The following is a 12,272-nucleotide window of genomic DNA, read 5'->3' as shown; positions in this document are numbered from 1 at the left end:
CCTGCAGCCGGTCGCGCTCTGCTTCACGCTGGGCATGGGCGGCGTCACGCTCTGCTTCGCGCTGGGCATTGGCGGCGTCGCGCTGTGCATTGGCGGCGTCGCGCTGTGCATTGGCGCGGTCTCTCTCAATGTTCTCTTCCGTCTGAAGGCGTCTCTCCTCCAGTCTTATGCGGTCGTCTTCACTCCTTTGTTGCGCCTGGAAGCGCTCTCGTTCCGCTGCAGATTGTTCGCGCTCGCTTAATTGTTGCGCCTGGAGGTGCTCTCGTTGTTCGCGCTCGCTCGTCTGTTGCGCTTGGAGTTGCGCGTGGAGGCGCTCTCTTTCCGTGGCGGAGTGTTCGCGCTCACTAAGCGTCTTTGCTTGAAGCCGGTCACGTTCACCCTGAAGTCGGTCTCTTTCGGTGGAGGCTGCCAGTGTGGCGATCAAGGCTTGCGCCAGTATCTGGTCCGCCTGGCTGGGGGATGACACTGACGGAGGTGATCGGCTTCTGACAGAGCTCGTTGGAGATCTGTTCTCCTGGCGCGCCCCGAGGTCCATCTCCTGGGCGCGGTTCTCTTCACTTGGTTGTGTGTCGGGTTCTGTCCCTGGAGCGCTTTCTTTATCCTGGAGCGCTCCGGGGACCATCCCGGTGACGTTGTCTGGAGGTATAGTCATGTCATGTCCCACCTGGTCCCCCCCCGTGGGCTGAGTCAGTTTGGTCTGAACCCACTGGGGTCTCTACTGGCTGGGTCGCCTGGTCGATAGGATTTGACATGCTTTGACTATCCGCTTTATCCGTATTTAACGTCTGTTTAGATAAGCTAGGTAGTAGAACGACAGCGTATTCCTCCAGATAGGGAGGTGGCTGACGTTTGCGCTGCGGGCGCTCTAGCTTGGGAGAGCCGCTTGGGGAGTGTTCACCGCTGGCCATGGTTAATATCAATATTATATTAAATATTACACTGATACCCTCCGGCTCGAAGGACCAATTGTAACTGAGGGGTACAATTCCCTGACTGTATTAAAGATTGTGATATATTAAACCACTACTAGTTATGTACTTTAATTACTGGCCATACAGTACATGAATATATATGGTGAACACCCACACAAGAATACGGCATTGACACATAAAGTTCTATTTGGAGGGTATTTATTATTATTAAGCAACGTTGGGTTACAGATTGAGAATTAGGCTCGCGCTTGTATGGCGAAGAACACACGTAAAGTCAGTCAAGAGCATAAGTCAATGAGAGTAGTATGAATACTAGGATGGGTCTAAACTGACGCCACCTGTGGTATAGCAATTACATAGGGCACACTGGTACCAGCTGGAGACACTGGGGGGTTCCCTCCGGGTGTAAGGCCGGTAGGGGTAGAGGAATGTTCGGGTACAAAGTCTGGGTCAACGAGGAATAACGAGGCTCCAGATACAGGAGCCAGTGCATGTACTCCCTTGATCAGCAGACAAAGCAGCAGTTGTAATCCAAGTATGCTCGCCAGCATGGACGACAGCTAGCCAGCCTCTTCCTAGAGGCGGGCCCGAGTGATGATCCTCACGGGGGTAAATCCCAAACGACAGTGGGATCGACGGTTCTCTTCTCCAGCGGTCACGGTCCCAAAGCAATATAATCCAACCAGAAATGGTTCTGCAGTCGCCGGTGTAGGTTCTCCTGTGCACTATACTTCACATTAAACTAGGTTGAACTTGACGTTACTTCACTAAACTCTAACACTTTTACTATTCTATTCGCACGCGGTTCTCAATGCTCTATTTAGATGCAAGGTTGCTCACTTCACTGCACGTTGTATGCGCGGTGAAGGCTTTACTAGTAATGAACGAATGACTAAGTGCTGCTGTTTACACCTGCGCCGTATTTATACTTAAGTAATAATCTAGTACCAACCTGGTCACTTTGGTCCTGAATCACTACACTGCCAAAGGCATGTTCTAACATGCCCCAAACTCGCCCACTGCACCTGTCTGAGTACGAGACTGCCTGGAGCCTGGGGGGGGCTGTCCAATAGGAGAGCGAATATTACTCTGGTTTGTACACGGGTAAAGGGATATTCCGTGTATATATACAAATAATATACAAGGGATATCAAACGATATACAAATATTATACAAGGGATATCAAGCAATAAATATATATATTCGGTTTAATCTGACCCTTTGTAACACCTACTCTTACTAGTTACGCTGCTGGCCAGTATGGCCACTACCATAGTGTCTTTATACCTGTATCACTGTACATAATAATACTACAACTCTGTACACTACATACATCTGATTAGCATTATTACTCAGTAGTACTGATTTATAAATATATTTTAAACAATATAATGAATTAAAGTTTTGTTTTATTTGTCACATATAAGGTACATGTTCATTACAGTGAAACACTTGGTTCTGTATGAGCTTCATGAGATTGTGCTTCATACATTTTAAAATGTTTCTTTTTTGCAGGCATGATGACTGACGACACCACCATGGTGGGCTGCATCTCAAAAGGCGACGAGACCGCGTACCGCGATGAAGTAGAGCAGCTGTCAGCCCTGTGCAAAAATAACAACCTGCAGCTGAATACAGTAAGCTAAAGACCCAGGAGATGATCGTGGACTACAGGAGGAAGAAGACCGACATACAGCCCCTGTACATTGACGGGGGATGTGTGGAGAGAGTCTCGGTCATCAATATATGCACTAAACTCAGCTAAAATTTAAAGTCAAGTCAAGTCAAGTCAAGAGTTTTAATTGTCACGGCATACAGGTATACAATGAAATGCGGCTGGTCTTGCCCGCGACGATGTGCAATACAGTGGTACAACATATAATAGAATCCAATAAAAATACAGCTGGTACAACATATTAATAGAATCCAATAAAAACAACAGTGCAATAAACAGGTACATGGTGTGCCATCTCGGTATCTGTACATAGTATTTACAGAGCATATAGGACATGCTAGGTAGCTTTAGTAGTGCAATACACTGTTCCTGATGTTATACTAATTTAAAGTGGCCTTTCCTTTAAAACAGTCTCCCTTGCACCACCCCCCCCCCCCCACGCACACACACAACATTAAGGGATAGTGCAATTATCTTTTATACCCCCCTGTTTATGTTAATGTTATTTATGCCTTACTCCTGTTTTTATATTTAATACTGTGTTTAGGACTGTGTTTTTATATTTTTACTAGCACCTAGGGCTGCATTTTAAATTTCGTTGTAACAACTGTAAAAATGACAATAAAGATCTATTCTATACTATTCTATTCTATTCTATTCTATTCTATTCTATTCTATTCTATTCTATTCTATTCTGACAGCGGCCTGCTCGTGGCTCTCCAGATGGGATGGTATCTGATGACTGAAATAAAATGTCCCTATAGGCCGTAAAGTGAAGGCTGTGTCGTTTCACCCCGTTCCCACCTCGGCGGACTACACAATTTTCACTCTGGGTGAAAGATATATTGGTGTTAGGGATGCTCGATATTGGCTTTTTTACCCATACCGATATACCGATATTGTCCAACTCTTAATTTCCAATACCGATATCAACCGATACCGATATATGCAGGGTTTCAGGTAATTTCAGGTAATTAACATTACATATCTCTTGTTGTGGAATTAACACAACATTATGCATACTTTTGACAATAAATAAAATCAGAATTTGTTCTTACTTGCTTGCCTGGGTAAATAAATGTTATAGAAATGTAAAAAAAAAAAAAAATTGTGTGACCTGCTGTCTCATCCAGGACCGACACGGAATCAGGTGCTGGAGCAGTAGAGTGTGGTTTTTTTTTTTTTTTTTTTTATATTATTATTGCAAAACAAAATTATTAAAAGTCAGTACTCAACACACAATGCATAATGAAACTAACAATTAAGATGGCTAAAAAGCACAGAAACAGAAAGCAAAAAAAAATATATAATAATACTTTACCGTATACAGTGTATATCCAACGAAATTACCAATTATACCAATGTCTTATACAGGATATACCCCTAATACCTGTTATCTAAAACCCTACACACATATGCTCCAGCTCGAACCCCCCCCTCCCGGACCTCTCTTTGGATAGTACCTCCATTATCCCTTGCTCCTAACCAGACACTACCATTATAAGCTAGCTTTTATTCTCTCCACCACTTCTAACCACATTGACATTTTGGATTCATTGAGACCCAGAATTCTTGCTGTAGATATTTCTTGATAAATCACATCGAGATATGTAAGAAACCAAACTTTCCGGCAAATTTTTTCCGGTTGAAACCAGCGTGATGCGATCAGCTTTTTAGCTACTGTGATACCCGATAAAACCAATCTCTTTAGCTGTGGATTTACTGCAAACTCAAAAACATCATTCAATAGTAATACAGAGGGGTGTACTGGTATATTCCAAGATACGAGTTTTGATAATTGTTGGGTCACATCTTTCCAGAATGCCTTAACTGGTGGGCAGTCCCAATACATGTGCATAAATGTCCCTTCGTCTCCATTTGTACATTGGGAGCATTTGGAGTCTTGTTTAAGACCCATTCTGTTCAGTCAAGTATGTCCTGTGAATATAGTTAAGATTGATTTGTTGATGGTCCGGGTTCCTTGATGTAAGTCGGACATTTGCCCATGCTCCTTGCCAATCAAAGTCACTTTCCAGGTCTGGTATATCCCTCCTCCAGACAGAGTCTAGTTGGAGGGTTTCATATGAGGATGTTAGTAATTGATGATAAAAACCTGAAACAAAACCTCTCGATGTCTCTCTTTCATAGAAGAATTTGTGGTATCTGTGGTGTTCAATTGTTATGTCTAATGGAACACCGTGAGACTTCAAACATAGCCGTAACTGTATGTAAAAAAGCCATGTGGACTTGGTGAGATAAAATTTTGTGCATATTTCTCCATAACTACAAAAACCCTGGTTGTTAAAAACATCCCCTAATGAGTGTATGCCTTGCTCTTCCCATATAGGGAATCTTATAGGACGTTTTTCAATTAAGAGTGCATTGTTATTGGATAAGGGAGTGTGATTGTGCCATTTTTGTGGGTTAGGATATTTTTTTTGTGTTTCACGCCATATCCGGATCACATGGGTAATTATGGGGCCAAATTTCCGCTCACAGTGCTTGATTGGTAGTTTAGTGTATGCTATGTCCTTCAGTCTATGTGGGGCTACTATGTTTTCTTCCAATTTTCTCCAGGATACTAATGCTTGGGGATCAAACCGTGTTGTCAATGGTCTTAATGTGTATGCCTTAAAATAGTGGAAAAAATCTGGAAATGCCATGCCACCGTCTGCTTTATTTCTCTGTGCGGTGGATCTTTTTATACGTGGTGGTTTGTTATTCCAAATAAATGTGTATGTGGAGGAGTGTAATCTTTTCCAGTAACCCTCTGGAGGGGGTAACGGTAGCATTGAACTGAAGAAGTTGATTCTAGGTAGTACATCCATCTTAACTATTGATATCCTTGCCTGTACTGAGTTTTTAAGTTTTGCCCACCTGTCAAGGTCGTCTTTGATTTTGTTTTGGATTTTTGTGTAATTGTGCTTCACCGTTTGTCTTATGGTGGGGAATATTTCCACTCCCAAGCATCTAAAATGTTTTACCATAGGTATCTCACCTGGGAGGGTTATATCTTTTTTTGTTAAGTGGAAGGAAAGCCGACTTCGGCCAATTTATCTTAAATCCCGATAAATCACCAAAGTTCTCAATCAACTTGAGTAGATGAGGCAATGTGGTGTTGGGGCTTTGCATGAACAATATTACGTCGTCCGCATATAAACTAATTTTATGTTGTGTGCCCTTGATTACGATTGGTTCTATGGATTGGGATTGTCTTATATATTGTGCTAAAGGCTCTAATGATAGATCGAATAGTCCGGGACTAAGAGGGCAACCCTGTCTGGCTGAGCGTGATACCGGAAAGATTTTGGAGATGATTGTACCTGTTGTAATCATGGCCGATGGGTCTTTGTATAATACTTTAATCATATCAATGAATCCTTTTCCTAACCCCATCCTTTCTAATACTGCCCATAGATACGACATTCCAGCCTGTCAAAGGCTTTCATAGCATCCAGGGACAGCATCGCCTTAGGTATGGTGTCGTCCTTGTCTGCATCTAGTACGTGCAGTATTCGTCTTATGTTATCAGTGATCAGGCGACCTCTTATGAAGCCAGTTTGGTCCGGATGAACTAAAGACGTCATATGCTTTTGTAATCTGATGGCTAATACCTTAGAGTACAGTTTGATATCCGTTCCGAGGAGGCTTAAGGGTCTGTAACTACCGCACTCGGTGGGGTCTTTGTCTTTTTTGAGAAGGACTGATATGAGTGCAATATTGTCGTTTTTAAGGAAGTTTCCCTCCTTGACTGAGTATAAGATCATATTTAGTAATAAGGGTCCAATTATGTCCCAACAAGAAAGGTACATTTCCAGGAGCCTTACCACTTTGCATTTCGGATATGGCCTTCTTGAGTTCCTCTAGTGTGATCGGTGTTTCTAACTGTTTAGCGTCATCCTCTGAAAGTTTAGGGAGAATAATTTGATTAAGATATGTGTCCATTTTGTTTTGATCGTTTGATCGTAGGTCGTTTCTGATTTATATAAGTCGGAGTAGAATTCTTTGAATGTATCGTTTATTATTTTGGGGTCTGTTTCAAGTACTTGTTGTGCTCTAATGGTAGTTATATCTGCAAATTTTGCATTAATTCTTAATCGCATGGCTAATAGGTGACTAGGTTTAGAACCTTGGGAGTACTGCTGTTGTCTTGTGCTGCGTATTTGTATTTCCGATTGTTGTCTGTATATGGCATTGATCTCTATTTTTAGTATGTTAACTTGATTTTCTAGTCTAGTTGAGTTGTTGTATTTTAAAGAATTAAATAACGTTGAGTAAAGCGTTTCCAGTTCAGACAGTTTTGTGCATTGATTCTTGCGCATTTTGGAGGAAAAGCTATCAGTGAAATCCTTGATCATTCCCTTTACCGACATCCATATTATTCTGGGGTCTTGCACCGAGTTTGCATTCTCCCGTAGGAATACTATAAGAGCTTCTTTGAGTTGTGTAATGAATTCCTTGTTATTAAGCAGCATCGAATTAAAACGCCATCTTGGGGCTCGGGAAGATAGTATACCAAATGTTCCTTTTAGGAGTAAATAACAGTGATCTGATAGTGCATTGGGTATCATTTCCACTTCATATTTATCAAATAGTCTCGGGGATGCAAAGACATAATCTATTCTGGATAATGTGTCTCGCCGATCGACAAGAGTACTTTCGGGTCGTGGGATTAAGTGAACGCCATAAGTAATTTACACCTGTAATCTTCGACCAATCCTTTAACCCTTGAGAGTCCAAGGGCCTGTTTGAACCCGTCGGCGGAGAACAAAGGGATTTAGAATCTCTCAGAAATGCTCAGGAAGTCGCGCTTTTCAGAAATCGGTAAAAATAGAAAAATGACATTTTCTAGTGCTTTGAGATGTAATATATATGTCTCCTTACTTGCTAAACGTAATACGACTTGTAAATATGTTTAATTCTTGCTAAATTGTATAGTTCTAAATTATCCCTGTATTCCCCGAAACTACAACGCGTCACGTACATGCACGCGCGCACACACAAACAGCGCATAGGTGTTAATCACTGAGTGATCTAATATGCATATTCTTCAGCGCGAGAGGGGGGGGGGGTTGTGTTTCTCACTGTCTGTCGTTGATAATATAATCTGAAGAGGTCCTGCATTATTATTATTATCATTCTCGAGAATACACGGGACCCGACAGAACGTTAATTTATGTATTCAAAGTAGTCTAACATGCTTTTCATCCTCGCCCGTGTATATACCCACGTCGCGCTAAAACAACATAACTACTGTATGGCAGAGACAGAGTGCGTGTGTGTACGAGTTATGAGTTATCTCGCAGTTCATTCAAGCGCGCATCACGGTGATGACAGCTCTCTAGAGTAGAAAGGTGCGCTCACAGGGGCGTAGCTGGAGATTCTGGGCCCCATGAAAGAATCAATTTGTGGGGCCCCAATCTATTAAAAAATGTGGGGCCCCCAATCTATTAAAAAATTTGGGGCATTTGCTGGGCCCTTGGAATCATCCTAACCCCCCCCCCCCCCCCCCCCCAGCTACAATAGTGCATATTCAGAGAGAGATATAGGGAGAGGGAGAGAGAGCAAGACACACACTCTCTCTCTCTCTCTCTCTCTCTCTCTCTCTCTCTCTCTCTCTCTCTCTCTCTCTCTCTCTCTCTCTCTCTCTCTCTCTCTCAATTCAAATGACAAGTGCTCTCTCTCTCTCTCTCTCTCTCTCTCTCTCTCTCATCATATTGAATTTTCAATTGCAAATCTATCACTTATAGTGAAATACCAGAGCCGATGACCCACCTGGTCTTCCAGCAGACGTAGCTGAGCTGTGTGGCGTCACAGTTGTACAGGTGCCAGTGGACAACCTACCCACGGCACCAGTGGACCGTCTACCCACGGCACCAGTGGACAATCTACCCACTGCATCAGTGGACCACCTACCCACGGCATTCTTTCTTTCTTTCTTTCTTTCTTTCTTTCTTTCTTTCTTTCTTTCTTTCTTTCTTTCTTTCTTTCTTTCTTTCTTTCTTTCTTTCTTTCTTTCTTTCTTTCTTTCTTTCTCTCTCTCTCTCTCTCTCTCTCTCTCTCTCTCTCTCTCTCTCTCTCTCTCTCTCTCTCTCTCTCTCTCTATATATATATATATATATATATATATATATATATATATATATATATCCCTCTATCTCTCCCTCTCTCTATCTATATCTCCCTATCTCCCTCTCTCTCCCTCCATCTCTCCTCTGTATCTCCCTCTCTGAGACTACTCCCGGTCTGAGACTACTTCTGTGTGTGTGTGTAACCAAATGCATACCTACATGTATGACCTATATCTATCTAATACTTTTGGATATGAGCATTTTTTTTCAATAAGTATGGAAGCCTGAACACAGAATGACACCAGTATCACTGACTACCACGGCAAGCCTATAGAAAATTATTCTATTTAATAATAATAATAATTATTATTATTATTATAAATGTCTCTCTCTCTGTATCTTTCTTTCTTTCTTTCTTTCTTTCTTTCTTTCTTTCTTTCTTTCTTTCTTTCTTTCTTTCTTTCTTTCTTTCTTTCTTTCTTTCTTTCTTTCTTTCTTTCTTTCTTTCTTTCTTTCTTTCTTTCTTTCTTTCTTTCTTTCTTTCTTTCTTTCTTTCTTTCTTTCTTTCTTTCTTTCTTTCTTTCTTTCTTTCTTTCTATCTCTCTCTCTCTCTTTCTATTATATTACTATACTATTATATATTTATCTAAATATCTAAACCTCTGTCTATCTAGTGTGTGTGTATGCATGGCATCAAATCAAAGTGTGTGTTGCTGTAGGCCTGCCTGTATTGAACAGTCACACTATACCCCCATTCAGCTGTAATTGTTCCCTGCTGGGCCTTTGTTTCATGGTGTGAATTGGTCTAGTGACATTGACATTGACATCACATTGCATTCTGGGAAGGAGTGTAGTTCCCTTATCATTAGCTGAATTCACTGAATTCTCTTCAGAGGCTCCTGCTGCAAATTGGTAATGACTGTACCAGAATGTTTGATAGGACATTGATTGAAAACTATCGGCTCAAATTTTACAATTGATGGCTTACTTTGAAGGTATAAATCTGTAATTTTATATTATGTAACAAAAAAAAGGGGGAAATTCTCAGGAGGAGGAGCTCTTGGGGTTAGACTCCTAAGGGTAATGCTTTAGATGAATTATTTTGTTTGCTGGAAAAGGCGAGGTAAGATTTGTCCATCATTGGATTCCAAATGGCATTAAAATCTGCACCTATTATAAATGAGTAATCGGGAAGGTTTAACATTGCATTGGTTAGTGTAGAGAAGAAACCCTCTTCGTACAAATTTGGGGCATATACCGCTGCCAATGCTATTTTCCTGTTATTGTGTACAATCCTAGCTATAGTTATACGCCCATCTGCATCCGACCATACTCCCTTTAATTCAATATTTAACTTACGTCTAACGACTATGGCTACACCTCGAGTTCTCGTACCAAAAGAAGAGTGACTAATATTATGATATGTGTTATCCGCTAACGTATCTATGTCTTCCTCTAAAATGTGCGTTTCGCTTAGTAGAGCCACGTCCACATGTTCTTTTTTCATCAGTGTGAGCACGCTTTTGCGTTTGTGTTGTTTATTTATCCCACCAGTGTTCCATATCATTATATTCAAACTAGCCATAATCTATACATGTTTTTGTGTAGTTTTTGGTAATGCTTCTGGAGTGCGAAGCTACAATAGATGTACATCCAATTATTGAGGTCCCGTTGAGAGCCGAGCTTAAAACATATATATATACAAATAAAAATCCCCTTTTTTCCCCTCTCCCAGAGAGTCGTACAGGCCTGTGTTCCATAAACACATCCTCCGCGTATGACTCCCTCCCTTAGGCCACCGGATTGCCCAAACTGAGCTTTGTAATCCTAACCTTCCTATGCTAATTGCCATAGGATCTAACATTTTCATTCTAATTCAATAGAATGTCGCTTTTGGTCTTGCGCCTTCCCTTACTGTAATGAAATATTATGAAAAATGAAAAAAAATAATATACCTTCATTGATATATTCATTTGAACCTTCTACTAACTTATGTAGGAAACATCAGAAAAAGGAAAAGATTGTAGAGAAACACTAACACCTTAATATGAAGAACAATGGGAAAGAACAATGTAAGATAAAAAAAAAAAAAAAAAAAAAAGGAGTGAGAGCTAAAATAAAACTCAACGTGGAGAAACCACTAGAACAGAATTGAATAAATAGATAAAAGAGAAAAACAGAGACTTTTAGAGCTACATTGTGCCAATCTCTACATCAGTGGAGTGATTATTTAAATTATTAGAATAACCTTGTTGTGCTCATACGTTTAGGTGTGGCTGATTTTCTTTTAAAGCCTTATTAAGGCCTGATTAAACTTCAGTCAATTGATCATATGCTTATGCTTATACACACCGGATGTTAATGTTAAAGGTTGCAGGCCTTCGTTGTAATGGTGCATTATAGTGTGGTTTTATTCTGTATACAATTTGGAACACACAACCACAGCTTGTAAAGTACAAGACAGCATTGGGTCATCTCCATCAGCAAGGGATTCATGTGTGCTTACAGACTTGGATCAAACATGGATCGTATAGTGGAATTCGTTTTACAAAGTCTGATAGAAATACAAATAATAACAATATTTGAGTTGCCTTAACTGAGATGTTATTTTATTTGTCACATATAAGGTACATGTACATTACAGTGAATGAATGAAAACGTATACTATACATGACTATACATACATGTCTATCTGTATGTCATGTATGTCATGTTATGATGAATTGAAAATGGGGGACCCTGATGTAAACAAGACTAAAGTCTTTCTCTGGTCTACATCCCCATAACAATTGTGTGTATTGAGCTGTACTGTATTGTACCCATTCTGAAATCTGAAGAAAAGTACAAAATCACTGTTTCCACGTAATTATTTCTTATGTTTGTACCACAGCTGTGTTCTAAGCTTTGCATATAATTTCCCCTCCACTCTGTGTCACTGATTTCTCCACACAATGCCAACCCCCCACCCCCCTACTGTATACTCGGAGGTGTTATATTTTGGGGGTTGGGAAGTGAGTCAAGTCTGCCTGAATGTTCAGGGACTTGAAATCACAATCATTTATCCCAAGGCTCCAGATCCACTCCATGGTGATCTGTAGGATTCAACAACAACAGTTAATGTACAGTAGTCATACTTGTTAGCAGCTGCAACAAAGTTATTCAACTCTTGACTAGTGCTGGCCCTTCATTAACTGAAAATACCAAAGGGTTGTCTAGTTCTTCAGATTATTTAATACTCTGGCTGTGTATCACTGTCCTGTGTTTTGGTGGAAATAAACGACACACTTGTGTTGTCAAAGTGAGTTGTCCATGCCTTCCTGTGCAGGCTGCAGTTTAACAGTTTAAAGTCACTGCCTACAGTATACTGTCCTTGCGACATACTAGTGTCATGTCCAAGGGGTGTACTTGTACATCAAGCTGCCTCACGCTACGGAAAGGCTCCTGCCCCATGTGCCATTACGGCTCGAGAACCATTGGTTCTCAAAGGCAAAACTACTGTAACAGTGAACATTCAGGCAGACTTGACTCACTTCCCAACAATATAACAAGTCAATATAATTAACTGGATCATCAAACATGGATCATATAGTGGAA

Source organism: Notolepis coatsorum (assembly GCF_963971535.1).
Source record: "Notolepis coatsorum genome assembly, chromosome: 17".
Lineage (NCBI taxonomy): Eukaryota > Metazoa > Chordata > Actinopteri > Aulopiformes > Paralepididae > Notolepis > Notolepis coatsorum.
Note: the sequence above shows the minus strand (reverse complement) of the source record.